The sequence below is a fragment of the Neovison vison genome, chromosome 11 (genome assembly GCF_020171115.1).
Source record: "Neovison vison isolate M4711 chromosome 11, ASM_NN_V1, whole genome shotgun sequence".
In the NCBI taxonomy this organism is placed as follows: domain Eukaryota; kingdom Metazoa; phylum Chordata; class Mammalia; order Carnivora; family Mustelidae; genus Neogale; species Neogale vison.
The window spans coordinates 126,790,571-126,817,019 of record NC_058101.1 but is presented as its reverse complement, the minus strand read 5'-3'; the positions used below and the strand labels follow the sequence as shown (position 1 = coordinate 126,817,019).

The 26,449-nt window shown below is 35.1% G+C and overlaps 1 non-coding gene across 1 annotated transcript; it reads right to left on the bottom strand.

Annotated features, from left to right (window-relative positions):
* Positions 1-24,174: 24,174 nt before the first annotated feature.
* On the bottom strand, positions 24,175-24,278 carry LOC122890761. Its single transcript, XR_006381186.1, has one exon. It is a non-coding gene; the product is annotated as a U6 spliceosomal RNA (small nuclear RNA).
* Positions 24,279-26,449: the final 2,171 nt, after the last annotated feature.

Sequence of the window (26,449 nt, the reverse complement as noted above, 5' to 3'; positions counted from 1 at the left end):
GAAAGAAAAGGGCCTGTCTGGAAAAAAAGAATTTTGGGATCAATTATACAGATCAGGAATTACAGTTAGAGAAATCTGCCTACACCGTTTAAATAACCATGTTCTTTTACTCTAACTTCCCTCTAAAATCTTTTTGTACTTTTTGGCTATATTTACATACTGTATTTTTTAAGCCCACTAGATAATTTGACTCAAAATGCTTCCTTTCTTTTCTCTTCTACTCACCGCATGATTTGCAGTGAAAGGGAATTTGTAACAGGTTTGACAAAATAATGTGCTGCCATTGAAAATGACCTAGAAAATGGTTCATAGTTAGAAATAGTTAGACGCTAGAAGAGTTTCATTGAGGAACTCTTGGCATTCTCAGTTACTGAGCCGAATGCTGGTTTCCTCTCCACGTTCCTTCTCACTGGGCTGTCATAGGCATAGATTTTTAACTGCTACTTCAGAGAGAAACTGTTTTGGCTTTAAATAAACAGCGCTCCAGCAAATATATGCATGGAATTCTTCAGAATTTCCACCAAGAACTAAAACTGTAAATCTCCTCACCCACTCCCTACGTGCAGCCAGTGTAGTTTCAGGAGACTGTGGTCTCATAGAGCGCTGTCAGTGTGAATTGATTCAGAGATGCTTGCAAAGTGGAAGGAGTGTTGATGGGCTCACGTAGTCACAGCACCCGTGGGCTCCACAGAACCCTTTACTCCACATGCTACCCTTGCTACATTAATCCAGAATTTTTCCTGGTAGATTTCTGAAGAGGAACATGGTCAATGAATTGGGCTGCTGTGAGTTGCACGTAGACCTGTTGGGTGGGAGATATGAGGGAGTCAAGAGGAGGGTGAGTGAAAGGAGAAGTACGTTGGAAAAAGATTGAAATAAATGTCGGGAAAATTTTGGTTCCTCGGTGCCAAAGGGAGGGCCTGCCGCTGACCTCATAAAACGAGCTTTTTTATTCTCTGTACTTTTTCCTTCTTTTATTTCACTAGACTAACCTGTTACTTCTAATTTATTCATATCTTATGAGGTATTTAGTGAGCCTATCAATAAACTTAATATAACAGTTCTTTAACATATTGTTATATTTTTTATTGGCCAGTATGAGAACAGGAAAAACATTTGTATCTGTAATTTTCACACACATTTAAAAAAGCTATGTTAATGCTAAGGGAAATTGGCTTACAGCTTTTATGTGTCCAACAGGTTAATTTCTTCCTGCCTTAACTTTTGCTGCTTTTTATCATATAGGAATTACTTAAGGATTCTATTTAATAGCTGGGTTCCCTCACAATTTCACTGGGGAGTACTTTTCTTTTGGGGCCTTGTTTTAACAGGATTGCCTTATGGATCGTGTGAGATAATGTGAAAAGGAGTGTACAAATTGTAAGGTACTATAAAAAGATTATAATGTTACATAAATTACCAGGCATAAATTTTGTAAAACAAATGATTAATCAGTTTTGTTTTGTTTTTGTTTTTAGTCTCACCAAGAACCTCACCTAACAAAAGAAAAGATACACTGTAAAATAATATTGTTGGACTTTTGATGGGAGTTGAATATATATCTTAGTTTGAGGAGAATTGATATATTTGAGAAACATTTATTGCAAGGAACAAAATATGTGACTCTATTTATTTATGTCTGAGTATTATGCACTGAATTGTGTTCCCCCCAAATTCATATAATGGAGCCTTAATCCCCATTGTGACAGTATTTGGATACAGGTTCTTTTAAGGAGAAAATTAAGATTAACTGAGGTCATAAATGCTGGGTCTTAATCTGATAGAATTGATATTCTTCTAAGAAGAAGAAGTCTTGGGCGCCTGGGTGGCTCAGTGGGTTAAGCCTCTGCCTTCGGCTCAGGTCTTGTCTCAGGGTCCTGGGATCTAGCCTCACATCACACTCTCTGCTCAGTTGGGAGACTGCTTCCTAGTACCCCAACCCCGCCTGTCTCTTTGCCTACTTGTGATCCCTCTCTCTCTTTCAAATAAATAAATAAAATCTTAAAAAAGAAAAAAAGAAAAGGAAGTCTTCTCTCTGCTCTGTCTCTTTGCATGCATGCAACATGGAAAGACCATATGAAGAAATAGCAAGCAAACTATCTAGAAGCCAGAAAGAGAGTTCTTACCAGAAACAGATTTAGCTGGAAACTTGATCTTGGATATCTAGCTTCCAGAATTCTGGGAAATTAATTTCTGTTGTTTTAGCCACCCACCCTATGTTATTTTACTATGGCAAACCAAACAGACTAATTCAATGTTTTTAAGTTGGTTGTATTTCTGATAAAATTCCAGTTCATTCCTGAAAATAATGGTAATGGAAATAACGATAAATTTGAATTATTTTTAATGTTTACTCTTCTTATTTAAACTCAGCTATTATTATTGTAGATAATTGAAAACTGATTTAAAAATCATGGTAGTTTTTCTTCTCATAGGAATATGAAGTATTATTTCATTAGTGACTCTAATATTGGCTGTGATGATTTGAGGTGTTTTTTGTATTAGTGAAGCAATAATTTATCCAATATGTATAAAAACCCTATTGCTTGGCCTATAACTTATAGCCCGATGTTTCATGATCTCAAATTTATACTCTTCTCCTCCTTTAGACACGTTTTAATAAAATCCTGTTGATATTTTTACTCGGATATCTTTAAAGATTTTTATTTATTTATTTTAGAGAGAGACTGTGTGGGTGAGTGAAGGGGATGATCAGATGGGGAGAGAATCTTCAAACAGACTCTCCTCTGAGCATGGAACCCACCTTGGGGCTTGATCCCAGGACCCTGAGATCATGACCAGAGCTAAAATCAAGAGTAGGTCACTGAAATGACTGAGCTACCCAGATGCCCCTCTGCTTGGTTATCTTACAAATATTTCAAATTCACCGTGCTTTTTAAACATCTCAAAATCCATGTCTAGAACTTAAGGTGTCATCTTCCCCTTCTCAAGCTCTACTTTCAGTCTATGAGCTGGCTCAGCCAAATGATTTACCTAGTAACCCAGATCATCTGGATACCATATTTGACTCTTCCTTCACCTTCAGGCCTCATAACTTATTTCCATGTCCCCTTGTTTTTTGCCCCCAAACTTATCTGGCTGGGTGGCATAAACAAGGAGTGATTAGAAGTAGTTTGAGGAACTAGTAAGCATTCACTGAGCATAATACAAACATTAGGGAGGAAAACCCAACAAAAAGCATGGCTTTCTCGCAGAAAAATAATCTGGCTCAAACATGAGTTTGTTGTTGAAGACAAGACTGTAGGCAGGAGACCTTGTCCAGTTCAGGATACACATGATTATTATCCCAGCCCACATCACTGAGCCTCATCCGCCTTCTGCCTCAGACTCCAGGGTTCACCTTGTCAGCTGTCACAACAAGCAGTGCTCTAGTGTCCCTTTTTCTCATTCCTCATTACCATTCCTGTCAGACAACTGGATTTCTACTTCAGATCAGCACAGATACTCTTTGCTTCTCATTTGTTGCTTAATCCTTCCATCAACTCTAGAAAACTCTCAACACTTCATTTCCACCTAGTCCCTGCATTGGGTTAGGATGCTCCTTTTCACACGTGTGGACATGTATTTCCTAAAGTGCATTAAAATGATCAATTCATATGAAAGTGGGGGGACAGGAATGTTATCTCACTCTTATATTGGTTTTCTCAGCACTTTGAATAGACCCTAATATGTAATATTAGTAATAATCTACACACAGTACTAAGTCTGGGCCAGTCCCTGTTCTAATCGCTTTATATACTGATATTCATTTCTCACAAAATCACCATGAAATAAGTCTTATTACTCAACAGCTTTACAAATGACCCAGAAAGCTTGCATACGCTGTATAAGGTCACATGGCTTGTAAGCGGCAGAACTAGGATTTCAACCCTGGTGATTTATCCAGAGCTTATGCTGTTAACCCCCAGATTACATTATATCAGTGTTGATGTATGAGCCTGATACTTGAGGGTACACCCTCAGTGTTATTAGATTGGAGGTTAATAACCTGTTATAATAGTTATTTTTGTACTATAGTAATATAAGTGAATTATTATGGGTTGAAATATTTTTGTGGAGGTGTGGAAATTCAGCCATCTTTTCTAATACTGCTTGCTAGTCTGAGAAACGATTGAATTTAACACAAGTAATTTTTCTTGTGGAGCTTGTTTTATGTTGATGGTTTCCAAATCAGAAAATCGTAATGGCCTAAGTGTAATAATACATGTAATATAAATACAAATAAATTCTGTAGTTTGGAATGAGCTGATGTAGAGGGATGCAGGCTGCACAGCATTAAAAGTTCTCAAGAGACTGGATACCTGTAGGTTACGGATTCTGTAAAAGGAATATTTCTACTCAGGACCTGATATTTAATAATAGCAAATGGAATTTAGTCAGTGTTTATCAAATCCATATTTGTTCTAAGCACTTTATAAATATTATATTATAGCATTTAATCCACACAACTGATTTGCCGTTTTATAAGTATCATTTTTCCTATTTTATATTTAAGGTAAGTGAGGCTCAGGGGAGTTTAATAACTTTTTTCAAATAATTGAACAAAATGCTATGACTGTTAAGGGAATAAATCATTGGAGATTTGTCAGACAAAAATCTCTAAAATATTTACCAATTCTTAGATTCCATCCCACATTGATAATTATTGTATTGGTGATGGTACATGTTCTTTTGAATAACTTTCCTATATTTGGAAAAAAAATGATACTTTATGTGAATGAATCTTGCTCAATACGGAAGAAACACCCCAATTTTTCTTACCTCATTCCAGTTATGAGATAGGCATATGCTCCACCAATCTTGTCCATATGAGATTTGGATTCAGGAATAAGCAATGAAAAGAAAACTAATTTTGATGGCGCTTCTTTTTTTGCTGCCATGGGGCTGCAGATCTTTTGGATTTCAGGGATGTGGAGCAATTTCTGGGTCTGACAATAGTAATGTCAGACCTGGTGGTTGGACTGAAGTCCACATCTCAACATAGGGCATTCAGGGGTACCAGTGTCAGTTTTCTCATCTGATCAGTCCTTGGCATGGTTTTAGTGCTACTCCTAAAAGCTGAACCTGAAGTCCATCTAGGCATCCTTTCCTAAGACTGTGAGTTTCCCAACATGTTCTGAGAAATCTTTGTTATGTTTAAAGTGGTCAGAAAGACTTCTATTCTCCATCCGAGAATCTGCTCAGTAAAGTTGCTTTTAAAAATAGACTTGTTCTCTCTGAGCTAAAAAAGCATGTTAGTGTTTTTTACATGTTGGAGTTGTGTTTGTTTGTTAATGGATATATGGATCATATTTTTTTCTAACTTTTTATATTAAACTCGTGGTTAATTAAAACATTGCCATCCCATCTCATTGATGATTTTAACTTTCTTTGGAAAAATTCGGATCCATATTATCTATTTTGCAGATGTAGATGAATGTGCCTGGTACAGAGACAATGTCTGTTCTTACTTACTTCTGGTTCCAAATGCATTTCCAAATGCATATTTATTTCTATAATTTTTCTCATAAAGTTGACTGCATGTTTCTTCCAGTTCCACAGAAAAAACTTTGCATTGGTGGTTGAGACACTCCAAGAGAAAGACTCTTTATGATGCCCCTTCAATTGCAGAATTAAAAAACCTTTGAAAAGAAATGTACTGGTCTTGCCAAATGCACTTGACAGAAGCAGATAGCCACTCATTGTCTCCTAACACTAGATTGGGCTCTCCATCATGAAAGTTATACTATGAAAATACCTAAATGAATTCAAATGTTAGGAGCTATTGCCAGAGATAGGTCTATGATCTACTCTAAGGGTATAAAAACAAAGCTTGCAGGAAGAAAGTAAATAATAATCATATTACCCTTAAAGTTCATCTTTAAAAAAAATTTGTTGTTGTTTTTAAAATCAGGAAAAACCTGATTTTATTCTTTTCTATAAACTATACAGAGAACATTATAAAACATGTCCATGAGAATGTGATATATATATGTCATGCCAGGGAGTTAGCAGAATATTTGCCCTAATACCTAATACAAAATACTCAAATCAATGAACTGGAGCCATTTGGTGGAAGGAACCAACAGGTTTTCACAGCTTCTAAAACTAAACTCTTGCTTAGTTCCCTAAGGCCATAACAAAGCACCATAGACCAAGTGGTCTTTCCACTTTCTGTAACAAAGTACCACAGACCAAGTGGCTGAAGCAATAGAAATGTATTCTCTCCTGGTTCTGGAGGCTGGAAGTCCTAAATCAAAGTGCCAGCAGGATGGTGTTCTCTCTGAGACTCTGGGTATGATTCTCCTTTGCCTGTTTGGAGCTGCTGGTATTGGCAGTGGACCTCTGACCTTCCTTGGCTGGCAGCTGCATCAGTTCAATCTCTGCCTCTGTCAGTACATAACACTCACTGGGTGTTTCTGTCCATACATGGTGTTTCCCTCTTCTTATAAAGACACAGGTCATATGGAATGAGGATCCATCCCAATGGCCTCATCTTAATTTGTTGATGTCTGCAAAGATCCTATTTTGAAATAAGGTCACATTCACAGGTACTAAGGGTCAGGATTTTCACTCATCTTTTGGGGGACATGATTCAATCCAAAAAGGAACTCAGAGCAACACAGTGTTATGTCTCCAAATCGTCATTAGCTGAGTAGAATATTAGCATATTAGAGCTTGAAGGGATCTTATGAATCATCTAACCCAATCTCCAGAACTGACAGGAATTCTGCACCAGAGGGAAGAAATGACAAGGCTGCTATAGCATGGTGAGTTCATACAGAATGAGACCCAAGCTCATGTTTATATTTATTTAATGACTAATTTCTATCTCACATTATAAAGGTATTATGGGATCATTACATTTCATAGTTTATTTAGGAGAGGGTAACCACATGCTACTACTAATTTAGAGATGTTCTGCTAAAGAGCAATACAAAACACATTCTTTTTTTTTTTTAAAGATTTTATTTATTTATTTGACAGAGAGAGATCACAGTAGGCAGAGAGGCAGGCAGAGAGAGAGGAAGGGAAGCAGGCCCCTTGCTGAGCAGAGGGCCCGATGCGGGACTCGATCCCAGGACCCTGAGATCATGACCCGAGTCGAAGGCAGCGGCTTAACCCACTGAGCCACCCAGGTGCCCCCAAAACACATTCTTGATGTGTTAAGTGTTTATAGGTATTTAACTCAATGCTGACAATAAACTTGTAAGATAGTTTTGCTCTCATTTCAAAGATAAGGAAGTTAAAAGTCAAAATAAATATTTGGGGTGCCTGGGTGGCTCAGTAGGTTAAGCCACTGCCTTCAGCTCGGGTCATGATCTCAGGGTCCTGGGATCGAGTCCCACATCAGGCTCTCTGCTCAGCGGGGAACCTGCTTCCCTCTCTCTCTCTCTCTGCCTGCCTCTCTGCCTACTTGTGATCTCTGTCTGTCAAAAAAACAAATAAAATCTTAAAAAAAATAAATAAATAGATAAATAAATATTTGCCTGAATTGCTTGAGGTTACATAGCTAGTAAATGAATAAAACTGGAATCACAGGTCCCATCTACATGTTGCCAAAGTTCATGTGATTTTCAGGACTACATGAGGCCACTTAATAAAATAAGAACTTTAAGGAGTATCTGGAGAATTTAACACTGCAAACTTTAACTAAAACCATTGAATTTATAATGAATTATTTCTTTTCTCAGCAGTATTGCTGTTGGACACCAGATAAACTTGTTAAAGATTCTCTGAGCAGTTTCTTTCTCCATCAATAAATGTAGATGGTTGAAAGACACAATATCGGAGATTTTTATTTTTATAATACTAAAAATTTATTAAATATAGTTGTGACAGACATTTATTTACCCAGAATATTCTATTTCCTGGCTGTATTCAATAGCAAAGTATTTATTTTTCTTTTAAGTAAATTACTGAAAATGTTATAAAAATATTACCATACTCAGGAACTTCTTTAATGATAGTAAGTCAAAACCTTGTTCTTATATGTGCGTATACACACATGCATAAGAAAATAATTAAGTAAAGTAAGTTCTTAATTGCTAAGTTAAATCTCTTACTAGCTTCCATTTTAATATTTATAAAGCTGAAATTATCTATTTAGAGGCTTATGAAAGATTTTCTTTGCTTTTTAATTGAATAATTAATCTAAACATTATTGGATATTTAGCCATGTATACAGGGCTTTATTAAATCCGTTAGTAAATTTAGATTAGTTTACATTACTTCATTGAGCAAAGAAATTGTTTTGATTGTCTTTGCATTACAAAAATCCAATGATGTTCTGAGACAGAAGTATAAACTTAATAAATATGTGTTGAATGAATGAATAAGTGAATAAATTAATGAGAAGAAGAAATCTGCTGAAGTAACAAGCTATGCATGCAGGTACCTGAAAGAACAAGACAAAGTAATAGGAAACATTAGTATTTTTCTTTGGTTTCTATTTATTTTCTCTCATTCATTCCTGGCACTGGATTACACAAGTGTACCTCGTCTTACGGCACTTTGCATTATTGTGCTTCACACTTACTGCAATTTTTATAAATGGAAGGTTTGTGGTAACCCCTGTTGAGCAAGTCTATTGGTGCCATTTTCAACAGTATTTGCTCACCTCATGTCTCTATGCCACATTTCAGTAATTCTTGGAATATTTCAAAGCTTTTTAATATTATTATGTTTTTTATTATTATCTGTGATCAGTCGTCATTGTTGTTACCATTGTAACCATTTTAGGGCACCATGAACCACGTCCATGTAAGATAACAAACTGAATCAATAAATGCTGCGTGTGTTCTGACTCCTCCATGGACTGGCTGTTCTCAAATTTCCATCCCTCTCCCTAGGCCTCCCTATTCCTTGAGGCACAACAATATTGAGATTAGGCTAGTTAAAAACCTATAATGGCCTCTAACTGTTCAAGTTAAAGGAAGTGTGGAAGGTCTATTACTTTCCATCAAAAACTAGAAATGATTAAGCTAAGGGAGGAAGGCATGTTGGAAACTGAGTTAGGCCAAAAGCTAGGTTTCTTGTTCCAAACAGTTAGTCAAGCTGTAAAGGCAAAGGAAAAGTTCTTAAATGAGATGCCAAGTGCTACTCCAGGGAATGCATGAATGATGAGAAAGTAAAACAGCCTTATTGCTAATATGGAGAACCCTGGAATGGTCTAGATAGAAGATCGAATGAGCCACTACATTCCCTTAAGCCAAAGCCTAATCCAGAACAAGGCTCCAACTCTTTTCAGTTCTCTGAAGGCTGGGAGAGGTGAGCAAGCTGCAGAAAAAGAGTTGGGAGCCATAAGAGGTTGGTTCATGAGGTTTAAGGAAAGAAGCCTTCTCCATAACATCAAAGTATAGGGTGAAGCAGCAAATGCTGATGGAGAAGCTGCAGCAAGTTCTCCAAAAGTTCTAGCTAAGATAATTAAGAAAGTGGCCACAGGAAACAACAGATTTCCAATGTAGACAAAAGAACATCCTATTGGAAGAAAATACCATCAATGACTTTCAAGCTAGAGAGAAGTCAGTGCCTGGTTTCAAAGCTTCAAAAAACGGCCTGACTCCTCTATTAGAAAGTTAATGCAGCTGGTGACTAAGTTGAAGCCAATGTCATTCTGAAAATCCTAGAACCCTTAAGAATTACTCTGAATCTACTCTGCCTGTGTTCTACAAATGGAACAACAAAGCCTGGATGACAGCATATTTGTTTACAACTTGGTTAACTGAATATTTTGAGATTACTATTGAGATCTATTTCTCAAAAGTGAGAGAGAGAGAGAGAGAGAGAGAGATGTCCCTCAATCTATGACTGCTCATTGACAATATACCTGGTCACCCAAAAGCTCTGATGGATAATGAAATGAATGTTGTCTTCATGCCTGTTAACACAACATTCACTCTGTAGCTCATGAATTAAGGAGTCATTTCCAGAGTCATTTTTTTCCAGAGTCATTTTTTAAGAAATACATATTATAAGTCTATAGCTGCCATAGATAGTGATTCTTCTGATGAACCTGCACAAAATAAATTGAAGAGATTCTGGAAAGGACTCACTATTCTAGATGCCATTAAGAAGGATTTGTGACTCAGGAGAGGTCAAATATCAACATTAACAGAAGTTTGGAAGAAGCTTATTTGAACTTCATGGAGGACTTTATGGGGTTCAAGACTTTAAAGGAGGAAATAACTCCGAAAGTTTGGGAACAACAAGAGAACTAGAATTAGACATGGGACCTGAAGATGGGACTGAATTATTGTAAACTCATGATTGAACTAACAGATGAGGAGTTGTGTCATATGGATAAACAAAAAAAGTTTTTTCTTAAGGCAGAATATTCTAAATCTGATGGATTATTGAAATGAAAACAAAAATTTAAAATATTATGTAAACTTAGTTGATGAAACAGCAGCAGGGTTTGAGAGACTTCAAGTTTGAAAGAAATTCTACTATGGATAAACTGCTATCAAACAGCATCACATGCTAAAGAGAAATCATTTGTGAAAGGAAGAGTCAAAGGAAATGGCAAACTTCATTGTTGCCTTATTTTAAGACAGACACTCCAGCCTTCAGTAACCACCACTTATCACCACAAAAGCAAGATCTGGCGGGGGGGTGGGAGATTGGGGTACCAGGTGGTGGGTATTATAGAGGGCACAGCTTGCTTGGAGCGCTGGGTGTGGTGAAAAAATAATGAATACTGTTTTTCTGAAAATAAATAAATTGGAAAAAAAATAAAGAGACAAGTAAAATGGAAAAAAAAAGATTACAGCTCACTAAAAGTAGAGATTATGGTGAGCATTTTTTAGTAATAAAATTATTTTTAAGCATAAAGTGGGTTTTTTTGACATCATGTTATTGCATACTTAACAGACTCCAGTATAATGTAAACATAACTTTTATATACACAAAGAAATAAAAAATTTCATGTGACCCCATTATGGTGACATTCACTTTATTGTGGTGGTCTGAGAATGAACCCACAATATCTCTGAGGTATCTCTGTAACAGTAAATGAAACAAGATACTTGACTTCCCAACGTTACATATTATTGGTAGACTCAAGCAAAGAGAAACAAAAAAAACAATGAAACAATGAAAGAAAGAAGATATTTATTGGACACTGAGGAATGCAATGAAAAAAATAAGCTGGATAGAATTGATAGAAAATAATAGAATTCTTTCTATGGCAAAGACAACGTTTGAAAGGAAGAACAGTAAAGCTATGTTGAAAGAGTGACAGCTGAGGGGAAAAATGACCAAAGAGGAATCAGACATTTGAAAATCAGGATGGGGAGTCATCCATGCTGAGAAGGGAGGAAGTGCTTGAGTGATGCGTTTTCAATTGATATGGAAAGAATAAAGAGATTTACATTATGTTCCACAGATGGAATTATGGAGATCTGTTGCTAGCTCAGATGTTGGGGCAAGTAAAGGAAAAACAGACATCATCTTATTCCTCTGTTAAGGGGTCTTATTGCCAAGTACTAAGATAGGTAACATAGCAGGAAGATCAGCCATTGAAATTGAGTGGAATCACACATATTATCTTCGATATACTAGATTTGAGATACTTGTCAGTTATCCAAATGTAGATATCAAATAATAATAGTCATAATCCTAACATAATAATAGTATAACATAACATAAATATAATATAACATAATATAATAATGATAATCATTATTTTTTATTTATTTATTTATTTATTTATTTATTTTTTTTTCCCCAATTTATTTATTTTCAGAAAAACAGTATTCATTATTTTTTCACCACACCCAGTGCTCCATGCAAGCTGTGCCCTCTATAATACCCACCACCTGGTACCCCAACCTCCCACCCCCCCGCCACTTCATTATTAAGCACTTATTACATGCCAGACACTGTTTTAGATCTTTTCCATAGATGAATTCATTTTCAATGTAATGCAGTCGAGTGGAAATTACTCATACCTTTGACATATAGTGAGGAACAGACGCAGTGTTCAATAACTTGGCTAGATTCACACAGTTAATGTATGTTAGAGACAGGATGATTATTGGTCAGTGTAGCGCTAAAGGCCTTGTTTCTGTACCACTATGCTGTCCCTTTTTGTTCAACAATAACAACAACAACAACAAAAACAAGGGAACTCAGAGAAGAGAGAGGAAATAAATTTAGAGTTGTGAAAATACAAAGTAAATAGAAGAGATGTTCCATGACTGAATCCAGAACACCAAATACATATAAGTCCGTTAGTCATAGAAGGAGGAACAAGTAAGGGAGATAACAGTTGGAGGACCAGTGGTGAGGTGAGGGAAAACCAAAGGCAGTATGATTCCAAAAGCTCAAGGAGTCAGCTTTATTGAATGCATTGAGATGCAGAGACAGGTGGTAAGAGATAGTGGCTATGGGTTTGACAAAATAGAAGTTGCTGGAAACCTTTACTAGGAAAGTTTTAGTGTTGGGAACAGGAGCTCAACTGAAATGAAATGGAAAAAAAAAAATATGGGGTATAAGGAGCTCAGACAGTGATGGAAGAAAACTTGAAGAGTTTTGTTCCTTAGGAGGGAAGTAGATCTATGGCATTACTTGGAGTTGGACAATAAGGTCTGTATTAATTTCCTAGTACTGCCATATCAAACATCCACAAAGTCGTGTCTTAAGAAAAAGAAGAAATTTATTTCTTCACACTTCTCAAAGCCAGAAGTCTGAAATCAAGGTGACTGATGTACTCTTTCCAGAACTTCTATACTGAAATTTTTCCTTGCTTCTCCCAGCTTCTGGGGACTTCAGGCATTTTTTAGTTTGTGTTTGTATAATTCCAATTTCTGCCTCTGACTCCACATGGATTTCTCAGTTTCTCTTCTCTGTTTGTCATTGGATTTAAGGCCTGCCTGGGTAATTGGAATGATCTCATCTTGAGATCATTAAGCTAATTACAACTATAAAGACACTTTATAAAGTCACAATCACAATTTCCAAAGATTAGGAGATGAACATATCTTTTTGGGGAATGCCATTCAATCCACCACAGAGGGAGTAAGCTGAAAAGAAGGCCCTTTTTAAAGAGCTACGAAAATATTTTCCTATGATGATAAAAATTATCCATTGGGGAAGGAGAAATTTGTGGCATGATATAGAGGAGACATTACATGCATGAATCAATGATGAGCTGAGGAGAAAAAGGATTCAGAGCCCAAATGGAATATGTATATATATATATATATATATATTTTTTTTTTAACACGACTTTATTAAACATGGGTGAAATAAGTAAGGAGATTTGATAGTGGAAGGATGAGAGAATTTCTGTATCTTGCCATCTATTTTTTTCAATGAAATACAAAAGAGGTTTGTAAATTAAAGTTATCAGAAATAGAAATGTTCGATTTGAAGACTGCACTGTCTGAAATGTTTTTCATGGAGGACTAACATGAGATGTTACTGGCTATATATACTGGCCCTGTCAAACCCCTTAGAGAACTGTGGTCATAAAGCAGTAATAAGACTAATTAACCTGCTTTGTTATATCTGTGGGAATACTTAGCTGTCAAGTATGGAAAGACATAAGGAGGATATGCGGGTAAACCAAGATTATGGATTTTCCAGACAATTATATCGGAGGGTGGAAAGGTAAGGGATAAATAGTGTCGACTTTCAGAAATTACAGTGATTGACCATGGAATTTTCACTGGTTAAGGAATAAAAGTAGTGAAGTTAATGATGGCTAGTGAAAATACTGTAAAGGTTATAGCTTGGAGTTTCTAATTTGGTTGAAGAACTGTTGATGTGGGGATGATAGAATAACTAGGCTAAGAAACTAAGGCAATGGTTGATGAGAAATATGCTTGAAATGGAGACCTCTGAGGTATCATGGCTGTGACAATGTCATGGATCTGACCAAGAGAATATGTGATGAAAGCTGGTACTGGGTTATCTAGTAGTTTAAAAACATGCTTAGCATGCATATATGTACACCACATGCAGATACTCATTCACTCATTGGCGAGAATATGTAAGCTAACAAATAAATTGGAAATAATTTTATATTTTAAATATCTATTTCAAAAAACTATTAAGAATCCTAATTTTGCCGAAAATAAATAAAAAATAAATTTAAAAAAAAGAATCCTAATTTTATTGGCACTTTTGTTTGTTTTATGATTAATTGCTTTTTTTTTTAATTACATAACGTTTAGGCACCCCAGTCTTTTCGGTGTAAGGACATTTAAACCTGGTCCCAATTACAATAGATAGAGAAGGAAGATTCAGAGTTAGTGGTCAAATAACTGAAAGAATTGAGTTTTTGATGCATCATATACAAGACGAATCAATATTTCTTATAAAAAATGCTATGAACAATTTCCAAGAGACATCACTGTGGATGGAGGAATTCTGAGATGACTCAAGTATTTATAAAGAAAAGTATTTATTAGAGTTGAGTCCTGAAGATTGTATAGCATATTGATAAGTTCCTATTGTTATTTTTTCTGGGTATGAAATAACTAATGTTCCAAGTAAAAATTATGATAAATACAAAAAAGAGCAATGAAAATAAAGTTAATTCATCTAAATATCTGATGATCAGAAAACACTATCCCTATGCTCTTGTTCTCTTGCAATCATCCCTCATTAAAAAAATCACATCCAATTATTTATGCTGCTTAATAACTTTTTTACTTGACAATACTTCATATGCTTTTTCCCATGCCAAAAATATTATTCAAAAACAAGAATCATAATTTATTTAAAATGCATAGGCACAGAAGAAGGGAATGCAGAGCAAAGCTTATCCAAGAAACACAAAAGGAGTGTGAGCAAGTTTGCTGAGAGAGGACTTTTATTCTGTGTAGAAGGAGAGGGAAGAGCTGGTCTGGCTTGAATGGGAATTCCGTGTTGTAAAATATTACACCTGAGACAGTCAAAGATATACCAATTTTTGGAATTCTCTAACTAACCATCTGAGGAATTTGAAATTGATTCCTTTGGCATAGGGATTTGTTGAAAGGGATTTGTTAGGGAAATAAATTTAACTATAATTTGCAGCACATATGATGTGTCGGAAGGATTCACCTGACGTAGCCTGAGTTTTAATAGTACCTACCACAATTAAAGATGCAAACCTGTTCAAGAAACAATTTCAGGGAAAGAAACATCAAAATTTAGACACAGGAATAGTGGTTTAAGAGTTAAGGTTAGGTCAGAAATAATGGTACTTAGAAAAGAGAATAGTTTACTCAGAACATTTGTAAGAGATTCCAAGTGTTAGCAGCAGGGGGTTACCAGATCAAAAACAGCTCACACACACAATAAATGATATGTGCGTGCACACACACACACACACACACACACGCACAAATACCAGAATCACTGACCTTGCAATTATTCTATTCTAGGTGGGAAAAAAATAGCAATTTTATCAAATGGTATTTTCAGTTCTCAAAGGTTTTGACATACATCATCAGTACTGTAAAAAATCAGGGATAGAGTTATTTGTTTTTAGGAGTCAGTGATTTTCAGGAAATATTCAAGATTTCACTTGTTTTCGAGATGAAAGCCAGGTAGAACGCGTTTTTTGTTCTTTGGTTTGTTTACATATGTGTGTGTGTGTTCTAATCACTGGCTATAATCAATTACCAAAAATGGAAGCACAGTTTTGTTTCCTTAGATACCAAACAAAATTATCTATAATAAAAATCTGTCAGCTGTTCTGGAATTTATTATTGCTGTTCTTTTAACATAAAACTTGTTATCAGATCTTTAAAAATGTATTTTTAGAGAGAGTGCATGTGTATGCTTAAACAAGAGAATGGGGGAGGGGCAGAGGGAGAAGGAGAGAGAGAGAAGTTTAAGTAGGATCCACACCCAGTGAAGAGCCAGAAACAGGGCACCCCATATATATTTTTTTTAATTGGCAGCACTAAGCATTTGTAATCGTAAATTGACAATAAACTGATGTTAGCTTAAGGAGAGGATCGTGCCTCTACTAGGCTGTGTACCTTCAAACACTAGTCAGTATCACTCTGTGTTGTCTGAATCCAGTCTTCTTCCTGTTTGCTGCCTAGATATAGCAGATTCTTGAATTTGGAGTTTCTACTCCAACATTCTCACCTTTAGTGATCTTGTATGACTAGCAATAAATAAGGATGTCAAAAGAGAAAGTCCGGGGTGCCTGGGTGGCTCAGTGGGTTAAAGCCTCTGCCTTCAGCTCAGGTCATGATCCCAGAGTCCTGGAATCGAGCCCCACATCAGTCTCTCTGCTCAGCAGGAGTTTGTTTCTCCTCTCTCTCTGCCTAAAAAAAAAAAAAAAAAAAAACAAAACAAAAAAAAAAAAAACTTTAAAAAAAAAAAGAGAGAGAGAGAGAGAGAGAAAGTCCTTTTGGAAGTGACCCTGCTTTGCAATGTGGGAAGAGGAAAGATAATGAAATGCACTTGGGGGGGTCTATAAGAGGTTACTATGTGTCAAGTATGAGAGAGGGCGAGATACCAACTACACTTGGGCTTGAAATAGCACACCTGAGTGGCATTCATTTAGTGGAAAGAAGTTAATGTCATGGGAATGAGTTAATTCTCTGCAAATTTTATAATAAACAAAGAAGAGAAAAGGGCTTCTGACTGAGCCTTGGGGATTATCATAGTTAATGTTGAGGGGGGTTTGGCTGGATATTATCAAAAGGAAGATGTGGAGAATAAATGAGTCAATCTTCTAGAAAAAAGGAGGAAAATGTAACATAATTGTTTCTTTTTTTCCACTTTCTTGAGAGAATTCACAAGTACTTTGATGGTGAATTCTAAGAAAACACTTTCACATATTTTAAAAATTCATGCTGTTTTTATCAAAATGACTAATAGAAATATCCTGATAAAAATGATAGATGATTTATAAATGTAGAAATTTGCAGCTGCATTATTTACTACTCTAACGTTCTGATACATATGCACTTGCAGTTTCAGTACCAATTCAGTAGAAATGTGTCTTATTAAAATACTGTTTTATGAAAAAACATTGACATTTTCTAAGATTTCTAACACATAATTTAATTTCCCAAAGCATCATGAGAATTCAATGAATTATGCAAGCAGAGAATGATAAATCTGAATGAAGTAGTCTAACCTCACTCAAAAAAACCCCTGAATTCTTGATTTTATAGGCAATACAGAATTTCAGTCTCCATGGTAAATAAATAAACTTGACGAGAATATTTGAATGTTTCTTTGACCAAAAGCTTAATCACCTCCCTTTACCCAGAGGTAATCATCATTTCCAGTTTGTTGTATACCCTGCTGGAAATTTCTTTATCATTTAAATATTTACTCATGTTGAGGTCAATGTGTATGTACTAAATATGGAACAGTCTTCAGAATCTTTTATTGAGTGAAAAAAGACCTGATTGCATACTAATATATTTATTATAAAGCATTTATATAAAAATATACATACACATTGAAAACATATTTTCAATGTTTTGAAAATATGTTTTTATTTTTTACAAAATTTAATCTACATGTTTTTTACAAAATTTAATCTGCATATTCTCCTTTATTACTACTTCCTCCTCCTCTTCTTCCTCCTTCAATTACATTTAGAGTGGTAACCCTTGTCTGTATTTCAGGTTTAGATCTCTCCTGCATTTTTTTTTTTTTTATTTGACAGAGAGAAATCACAAGTAGATGGAGAGGCAGGCAGAGAGAGAGAGAGGGAAGCAGGCTCCCTGCTGAGCAGAGAGCCCGATGCGGGACTCGATCCCAGGACCCTGAGATCATGACCTGAGCCAAAGGCAGCGGCTTAACCCACTGAGCCACCCAGGCACCCCTCTCCTGCATTTTTAACCCACATTTCTAGCTGTTTAATAGACATCTTACTCTAATCTTTCACAGACTTCTTAGATAAACAACAAAAACTGAGTGTACTACCTTCCCATATTTATCTTCTCCACCTTCTGTTTTCCTTATTTTTGTTAAACTCACTGCATTCTTACTACAGTCATCCAGCCTCCCATTTCTCAGCCTCCAAATCTAATTGTTTACCATCTTATCGCCTAACTCACTTAGCTTTACTGTCTATTATATCTACTTTTTCTATATTTCTATTGCCATATAACTTATTTCAGACTTGTGCTTTTCATTTAGACTATTGCAATACTTCTGAGTACTCTTTCTATTTCTGTTCTAGTGGGTCACAATTTTTTTGGATCACAGATTACCTAGGGGGAAATGCTCAAACCACAGATACTGTCTTCAATTTCATTGCTGGGAGAGCTAGCTTGTGGAGGTAACTCAAAGTCACAGAATTAATTTAAAAGTCTTCATTCTTCCAATTCAAAATCCTTCCCATCCTCGACCATGGCAGTCTTGTCAGTTTAGATCAGTTTATTTTTCTGTTTCCTGGGGTACTGAAATTAGGATTATAGTTATAAATGTTTAAACATTGCATGCTTAGGAGTTGTTGAAGAGTTCAATGATCTTCACGGTGAGACTTCTAGGAACCCTAAATGTCTATAGGCAGTCTTTTCACTTATTGTGCAAATTACCATTACATTGTGTTTCTGAATGAAAGCACCTTTCAACATTACATTATGACAAGAATAATTTTCTAATTTTTAGCTAATCTTCAGGGGAACTTATGATGAGGAACATGCCATCACCAATATTAAAAAAAAATTGGTGTGAAAAATTCAGGAAAGATTTTAAGACTTCTAGTGCCTTGTAGGATTATGATGATAGGATATCAAAGAAAAAAGAAGACTTTTTGCAGTAGGTATAATTACACTAAAAAAAGAGGTTTCTTTCTTACCCAAGACCACTTCAAAAGGATGTTATCTTTGTTCATTGTTCTTATTTTAAAACAAATCCTTCTTTACAAAGGTCTCAGAGATTATTGATTACAAATGAAGAAACTAATCCAATTACCTATACTAAAAGGATATTCTCCTTTATTTTCCTAAGATTTTCTGATTTTTTTCCCTACTTACAGTGGATTGGTTTGATCTTTTTTTTCTGCCCACACAATCCTTTTCTTATTGTTTTATGATGCCAGAGCATCCCTAGAAATAAACGTTTTAGTGGTGGGAGTTGGTCTGTGTAACACACTAAAACAGGATTAGAAATCCAATGTTGTCTATTGGAACAACCTTGACTGGTTTAAGACTCTGTAAGGACTGCCTTGTCCTATAAGAGTTTTGAGTTTATAATGTATAGTTCCAAGGTAATTATTAAATTATTAGTTTAAATATAAAAATGTTTACTGTCAACATCTCTAGAGTAGGGGTGCCTGGATGGCTCAGTCACTTAAGTGTCTGACTTTGGCTCAGGTCCTGATCCCAGGGTCCTGGGATCGAGCCCTGCATCAGGCTCCCTGCTCAGTTGGGAGCCTGCTTCCCCCTCTGCCACTGTCCTTGCTTGTGCTCTCTCTCTCTCTCTCTGTCAAATAAATAAATAGATAAAATCTTTTAAAAAAGGAAAAAGATCTCTAGAGTAATAGAACAAAGTGGAGATTGATGGATTATCATCTTTATCTCTATCGTTCTTTTTTTTTTTCTTTCTATCATCTGTCTATCATCTATCGTCATCATTTATCTATGAGGAAAGATTTGTTTTAAGGAGTTGACTCATGTGATGTGGGCTCTGGTGATACAAAATCTGGGCAGGCCAACATGCTGGAAATTTAAGTAATGTTGCAGTCTTGAGGAGAATTCCTTCTTCTTCAGGAAACTTCAGTCTTTGCTCTTTATTACCCTTACTCTTTCCCTACCTTCAACTCTTTTTTTCTTTTCTCTTCCTCCCCTCTTTTCTTCCTTTTCTTCTCCTGGTTTTCCTTCCTTCCTCCCTCTTTTTTTCCTTCTTCTTTTCCTTTCTTCCTTGATTTCTTTTTAATGAATTTATTCACCACTCACTCATTCATTAACATAGGAATTGGGTATCTTTACTCCACACCATGATTCATTTTCTCTAGTAAATGAGATAAAACTTGCAAAAAATTTGTAAACATAACATGGCAAATAAAAATATTATTTCTTGCCCATATTGCCCAACTACAAATAAAATGATGTGATTGTTATATATTTATTATAATTGAAGAAAGAACAAAAAAGCTTTATATTATATAAATCTCTTAGTAGGAACTAGAGATAGAAAATTGCACTAACATGTTTTCTCAATATTTCAGACTTTTTTAATTGTCTTATTCTTGGATTAAAATATTTTCATTTTTGAGAGCTATATCTAAGATAGTTTGTGTTGCCAAAAGATATTTGTAAAATATTTTTATGTCGTTCCCCAATATTTTAATTGCTAGTATTATCAGGCCTTCCATCAATGAAATGGTCTTTCACCTGCAAGTTTTATCAACTATTTTGAAAGCTTGAAAAGTTACCCAAGAAAAATGTGGAAATTTTACTTATCTATATCTAATCACATTTCCAACTTAATGCCTAATAGTCCATTGTAAATAGTCTAAAAACTAGTAAAAACTAGTAAATTGTCCATTTACTTGAAATCATAGAGCTCGTTAGTAAGAAAACTTTATCTCTTCACCAAATCTAGAACTTTATGCCTGGCAAGCTCATTGTATTTTAATTCCCAAATGCAATAGTGGATTCTTTTGTAACCTCAGTTGGAGAATATTTTTTAATTTCAATGTTTGCATTTGGTTGTTTATTATTAGTGACTAATGGAATTAGTGATTTCATTATGATTAAAAATGTGATATCATTAATTTGTTTTGAAATTTACTCAGGTGTAATTGTTATACTGAACAAACAAATATACTGTGTGATATCATCAGAAAATGTAGTTCTTCTGTCTTTCTACCTGTTCAAACCTCTTCAAGTTTTTCTTTCTCCTTAGATAAAATACAGGGTTACCATGACTTTTCTGGTCATTTTCAGCAAATAAAATTTTCTGTTATCTTTGGTCTTTCCCCAAATCTCATCTTGAGAATTAAAATGTCTAGTCCCATATAGTTAAAACTTTCAAATTCATGTGAGAATAAAAAATTTCCCTGAATATCCAAGGAGCTATCAAAAATGCCTAAGACTATCATTGTCCTTTCCCTGTCCTAAAGCACAATCACCTTTGGGGCAACAATCCAATGCTTACTGTATGTTAATTCAGGGTTGCAAGACTTTAACATCAGCACAAAAACATAAATATATTGCAAAAGTTCATTATGTCTTACATTCAAAATCTTAAAATTGTTTCTTTTTATTTGGAAATGAAAGTTTTTGAACAAACCACACAACAGGAGCTATTTTTAATAAAGATTTATGCTACTATTCTCTTGGATTTAGTAGAAGAACATCAGTAACATTATTATATGTAGTCAGGGACCATTTATTATTTCCCAGATGACTCCTTAGATGTCTTCTTTTACTTCAGAATAGTCATCTATCTTGATTTCTTCTCTAATTTTTCATCTTTGATTTATCTCTTCATGCCCATATGCAGTCCTATTTTCTTTCTCCGTACTTTCACTCTTTCATTGAAAAATTTTGTTTTAATAGAAAAAGTAAAGGAAGCAAAACCACTTCATTTTAAAGTGTATGTAATTTTATTTTAAACCTCTCTTCTGTTGGTAACCCTTGCTGTGAATCCTGTCCTTTGGGGTTCATGTGTTTATTAAAAAAAGAAAAATAGACCTTGAAAACAGTCCAGGAAAAAAAGAAAAAGAAAAAAAAAAAACACACCAAAAACCAAAAAACCAAAACTCATTAGTCTAAAGAGTACTGAGGGACCTCATATAAAACTTACATGGTTACAGGAAGCTTCTTTCAGCTACAGAATCACTTCTTGCTTTATAGAGTGTGATTATATTTATTTTACTCAAAACTTCAAGATTATTTTAAATCTGATTTGCCTATTGAGAGCAATGCAGTATTTAAGCAGCCTCTGCTTCCTGTCCTTTCCCTCTGTTGCTCCTGAAGTTTCCCAGACATCTGTATACATGGCGCGCACTCACATCCTGATACTGACACTAATATAGTTCACCCTTGTAAGTTGTCCTTTGTGCCTCTTCCTACATCCACTATTGCAGACTTCTCTATTATGATGCAATCTTGGCTACTGTAAGTTGACATTAGTTCAAAAAAAAATTTTTTTTTTTTTTTTAAGACAAAGTGTAAGCACCTTGTCCTTCAACTTTCAAGAAGTCTGTCATGTAACCCTGGAGGAAGCTGGCAACTTTATGTGAAACACATGTTGAGCCCCAGCATTCACCAGTTAATGACCAGGATGCAAAGTAATTTAAACAAGGAGGGAAATAGGCTCCAGTGTCTAAAAGAAAACAAAACAAAATAAAACAGCAAGAATAATATTATGTGGTTTGACGTCAAAAGGATCATTTTTCAAAGCTTGAACAAGTGATTTGTAAAGAAAATTCCACTTTCCTTAAGTGTGAAAACCTCTGAAAACTGAGACCAAGAGATTTGGAAGTGAACTGTGGATGGCAGGGGAAAAGACTGTGGTACCAAGAGCATATATAAGCACCAACATTTTTACTTCCTTCTTGGAATAAATCAAGGAGATTATTTGTGCAAAAGGAAGTTTTGATACAAATTACAATTTTTAGAAAGAAAATTGTAAAAGTATAATCCATTGCTATTGAAAGAACATAGAAGTCAATTAAATACCTTTGCTGTGCAAAAGCTTTTGATCTTGATGAAATCCCAATAGTTCATTTTTGCCCTTGCTTCCCTTGCCTTTGGCGATGTTCCTAGGAAGATGTTGCTGCGGCTGAGGTCGAAGAGGTTGCTGCCTGTGTTCTCCTCAAGGATTTTGATGGATTCCTTTCTCACATAGAGGTCCTTCATCCATTTTGAGTCTATTTTTGTGTGTGGTGTAAGGAAATGGTCCAATTTCATTTTTCTGCACGTGGCTGTCCAATTTTCCCAACACCATTTATTAAAGAGGCTGTCTTTTTTCCATTGGACATTCTTTCCTGCTTTGTCGAAGATTAGTTGACCATAGAGTTGAGGGTCTATTTCTGGGCTCTCTATTCTGTTCCATTTATCCATGTGTCTGTTTTTGTGCCAGTACCATGCTGTCTTGATGAGCTGGGGGGAGGGGGGGTGGAAGAAGGGGGGGTAGGGTTATGGACATTGGGAAGGGCATGTGCTTTTGGGTAAATTCGAAGGGGAGGCGAACCATGAGAGACTATGGACTCTGAAAAACAATCTGAGAGGTTTGAAGTGGCGGGGGGGTGGGAGTTGGGGTACCAGGTGGTGGGTATTATAGAGGGCATGGCTTGCATGGAGCACTGGGTGTGGTGAAAAAATAATGAATACTGTTTTTCTGAAAATAAATAAATTGGAAAAAAATTTAAAAAAAAAGAAGTCAATTAAATACCTTAATCTTATAAAACCTTATAAAAGAATAATGAGATATTCTTTATTAAAAGAATAACACTCGTGGAATATCTCTTAATTGTACTTTTTCTGTTCTTAATCTTTACTATTAGGCACAATATTTTGACATATTCTTTCTTTTCTAGAATATCTAAACCATGCTTACAAAGACAAGGTCCTACAGAGAATAAAAATGACTTCAGAAATTCTGCCTCCCTCCCAAACTTCTCCATGTAAAATTTCCCAAATTGAGAAAAAAATTATAATTAAGAGAAACAGCTAAGTAGAGGTGGCTGGGTGGCTCAGTCAGTTAAGCATCTGACTCTTGATTTCAGCTCAGGTTATGATCTCAGGGTCCTGAGATTGAGCCCTGCTTTGGGCTCCACAAAGGGCATGGAGTATGCTTAGGATTCTCTCTCTCCCCTCCCTCTGTCCCTTCCCTCCTTGTGCACATGTGTTCTCTCTCTCTTTCTCAAAAGGAAACAAATCTAATTATTCATTTCAGTAAAGCTATAAATCTGATTTTCTAGACTATTTTGTTGTGAAATGATTTTAAATGATTTTAAAATTTTAGTTTTAGTTTTTTCTAATTCAAAGATATCATATATATGTATATGTATTATATATGTGTACACATGTATATACATATATGGATATACACATATACACGTATACATATATACATATATATGTGTATACGTGTATATCCATATATGTGTGTATATATATAAAATTTGAGAAAGACAAAAGCCTTATGAAGAAAGTAAAAGTAAATAATCAGATATCCAATAGTATAGTTTGATGCAATTTCTCCCATTTATTCTTATATTTTTAAAATAATTTTCTTTTTTTTTTTAACATAGAACACTTTATGAATTTGGGTGACATCCTTGCATTAGGGTCATGCTAATCTCTGTATCACTCCAATTTTAGTATCTGTACTGTTGTTGTGAGCACTATTAAAGACTATATATTTATTAATTTATTTATTTGAGACAGAGAGAGAAAGACAGAGGGAAAACATGACTGGAGGGGAGAGGTAGATGAGGAGGGATTGGAAGAGATAATCTCTCAAGCCAGACTCCATGCTGAGCACAGAGTCTGATGCAGGACTTGGTCTCATGACCCTGAGATCATGACCTAAGCTGAAACTAAGAGTCTGACACTCAACTGACTGAGACATCTAGGCACCTCAGAAGTGAGCATTATTGAAATAATTTTCTATATACAGAGTTGGTAATCTACTCTATCATTTTAACATTGTTTTAGGACAGTTGTTTCTATGCATTTAAATGTTTCTATGGCTTTAAATGTTCAACAGGTGCATAAAATCTTATCATGTGCATATACCATTGTGTGTGTTTGTGTATGTGTGCATGGGACCTCCACCACCATTTATTCCAGTAATTTTTATATACATGTATATATATACATATATATAAAAGATTAGTTTTAAACATTTTTACCTAAAGTCTTTTCCCTACATTTTAATGAATTATTTCCTTAAGAGAGATTTCTAGAAGTGTTTAAAATACTAACATTTGTGAGATGAATTCTTTTTCTATAAATCTTTCCTTAATTTATACTCTCCCACTAGTGTATAAGATTGCCTGTCTTACTTCAGTTTTGCCAGAATGAGTTCTAGAGATCAAATTATTTGACAACATCAGACTAGAAAAGTCATTGGTTAATTTAAAAAGCCATTTAAAGTAGGAAACACAAAATTTTTTTTAGAAAATTTATACTAAATTTAAGTGTATATATGTATGCTAACATACTTCTGTTGATTTAGAGCCAAAGGACTTTGATTTGTTTACCTCTTTGCTGTCATCTTTCTTGCATTAACTATATCCATCTTGTATCACTGTACTTTTCAGGTTTTTTTTTTTTTTTTTTTGGAATGAAGCGAGAAATCAAGGATGCTTATGAATAGGAATACAGAAATCTTCCGACCTTTAAAGAAAAAATTTGCCTATATTTTTATGTTGTTTCGTCCAAATTGGTTTTGACATAAATTGTTTTAGGCAGTTTACTCTTTCAAAGCATATAAGTGAATGGACTAGTTATGTGTAAAGGGGAGGGTAAGTACAGCTGGGTGATTGTTGAAATCTTTTTATTTGGTGCTGAACATTCCCTATATCCCATTTTTTTGGTGAGTAGAAACTCATATGGTAAAGTAAGATGAAGTTTAAAAATGATAAAGTAAATCTCTTATCTTTATATTATTGTGCACACAGCAGTCCTGACTTGGGCAGATTGGCTATTTTTTTTTAAAGATTTTATTTATTTATTTGACAAAGAGAGATCACAGTAGACAGAGAGGCAGGCAGAGAGAGAGGAAGGGAAGCAGGCCCCCTGCTGAGCAGAGAGCCCGATGTGGGACTCGATCCCAGGACCCTGAGATCATGACCTGAGCCGAAGGCAGCGGCTTAACCCACTGAGCCACCCAGGCGCCCCTCAGATTGGCTATTTTAATAGCTTTGACTTTGCACATAGTGCAAGAAGTTTGCTCTTACTTTTCATCACTCATAAATACATGCAAAGCTAACTGGTAATATATATGAATACTATTATTTACTGTAAGAATGCTCTCTGATACAAAATGGTATGCATAATAATGTATATTGAAAGGTAAACTCCCTACCTATATTTCATTTGAAAGTCTAGTAAGAAAGCAACAATTCACTGCACTTGAAATTATCAACTTAGTTATTACTCTCTGGCATTTAAAAATATTTAAAGATATTGCAAATAATGCTGCAATAAACATAAGGGTGCATAGATCTCTTCTGAATTAATATTAATGTCCATTAGTACAAAAATAGATAAGGAAGATGTGGTATATATGTGTGTGTGTATATATAGATATATATATCTATATATATATATAGAGAGAGAGAGAGAGAATATTACACAGCTATAGTCATAAAAAGGATGAGATCATAAGATTTGTGACAATGTAGATGGATCTAGAGAGTATTATCCTAAGTCAAATAAGTGAAACTCAGAAAGATAAATGTCATGCGAGTTCATTTATATGTGGAATCTAAAAACAAAATAAATACATAAAGAAGGAAACAAACAAAAAGAAGAATCATACCTGTATTTACAAAAGAACAAACTGATTG